This window comes from Sprattus sprattus (assembly GCF_963457725.1).
Source record: "Sprattus sprattus genome assembly, chromosome: 1".
Classification (NCBI taxonomy): Eukaryota; Metazoa; Chordata; class Actinopteri; order Clupeiformes; family Clupeidae; genus Sprattus; species Sprattus sprattus.
The window spans coordinates 53,848,186-53,848,390 of NC_137920.1; positions in this window are offsets into that span (position 1 = coordinate 53,848,186).

A 205-nucleotide genomic window follows, 5' to 3' on the forward strand; every position below is an offset into this window, starting at 1 on the left:
GTGCCAATGCAGAATGAGTAATGCAACTTGAGGAAGAGAGGACGCCACACACAGAGGAACATCGCTTCTTTGCCCTCCTGCATAACCAATAAAACCTGCATGTCTTCTGCAACATTGTGCTTCCAGTATTTGCGCACAACAGCTCTGCGCAACCCTTTGTATCTTATATTTAAAAAGGAAAAAAATGGATAACCTACTTTGAGCA